Below are 1,634 nucleotides of genomic sequence, written 5' to 3'. Positions count from 1 at the left end.
GTGTCTGTGCCCACCCAATAGACGCACAGTGACTGTCTCATTATCAAAGCAACTGTTGTGAAATTGGGATGCATGTGTTCAAATACCCTTTGTTCTACTTAGTAACGGCCTCAGAGCGTAAGAGAGCGGCAATTCAGGCCAGCCAACAAGAAGCTGTATGCCGTACAGTGACTCCCTAAATGAAAAAATAAATTCTCGACTTCAGAAAAACAAAAACAAAAGCCACACTTGCTGAAATTGCTCAAACCTACCTTTGTATTGTTAATCTCATTTTTTTTGTTTGATGTGTGTGTGGTGGGGATGACATGGGAGTGTCATGACTCAACAATGCACTTGTGGAGGTCAGAGGCTAGTTTTGTGGAGTTGGTCCTCCCTCCCCTTTCGCCTTTATGTGGATTCCAGGGACCAAACCCAAGTCACCAGGCTTTCATGGCAAGGATTTTTACCTGCTGAGCCATCTGGCTGGCTTCTTTATTGTTGCAAATTCCTTGTTGTGCCTCATCTGTAAATTAAACTTCATCGTAGTTGTACATGTGCCTAAAGACAGAGTTTATATAAGATTTGATGCTCTCTGGGGTTTCAGGCACCCACTGGGAGTCTTCTCTGTGGATATCAGGGTGAGGGGGGGCTACTATACCAGACCTGGAAAGAATTAAAATCATCTTCAAAGAAGGAAAACAGGCAGTGATCATGGTCTTCATCATGTCCTTGTACCACAAATTGCTAAATGGTCTTATTAATAAAAAAAAAAAAAAAAACCCAGAGCCAGATATTGGGGTGAAAGCTGAAAGATCAGAGAAACAGAACAAGCCAGCCACGTTCTTACCTCTACGAAATCCTCAGCCTCCAGAGCATGAGTTCCTGTTTCCTCACGCCTTATATACCTTTCTGTGTCCTGCCATATTACTTCCTGGGATTAAAGGCGTGTGTCCTTCCCAAGCAAAGACATGAGATCTCAAGTGCTGGGATTAAAAGTGTGTGCCACCACTGCCTGGCTCTGTTCCCAGTGTGACTTTGAACTCACAGAGATCCATACAGACCTCTGCCTCCCGTGATAAGAGTAAAGGTGCCACCACTGCCTGACCTCTATGTCTAATTTGGTGGCTGGCTCTGTTCTCTGATCTCCAGATAAGTTTTGTTTGTTAAAGCACAAATAAAATATCACCACATATCCTTGTTTCATTTGCCTGTTTAGCTTTGAAAAGAAAAGGGGGTGGGGAAGCCTGTCTCACTGGGCAGTAGTGGTACACGCCTTTAATCCCAGCACTTAGGAGGCAGAGGACACAGATCTCTAGAATTTGAGGCCAGCCTGGTCTACAGAGTAAGTTCCAGGACAGCCAGGGCTACACAGAGAAACCCTTTCTCAAAAAAAAAACAAAACAAAGCAAGCCCCTCTCTAGCTTTTGTGATCCCATTGTGAACATGATGGAACCAAGCAGCGGTGCCTTGGCCACTCCTCCAGAAGTGGCTCCTGTCTGAAATTCAAAGTTAGTCTGGCACATGAATCCTTTGCTGCCAGAAATAAAGTGGACCAAAGTTTAGATCTGTGCATGTGTGTGCACATGTGAGTCTGTGTATACCTGCATGTGTGTACTCTTCCACATATCTGTGTGTGTTAATGTAGATGAATGTAG

The sequence above is a fragment of the Peromyscus californicus genome, unplaced genomic scaffold, assembly GCF_007827085.1.
Source record: "Peromyscus californicus insignis strain IS unplaced genomic scaffold, ASM782708v3 Scaffold_6__1_contigs__length_162567912, whole genome shotgun sequence".
NCBI lineage: Eukaryota > Metazoa > Chordata > Mammalia > Rodentia > Cricetidae > Peromyscus > Peromyscus californicus.
Note: the sequence above shows the minus strand (reverse complement) of the source record.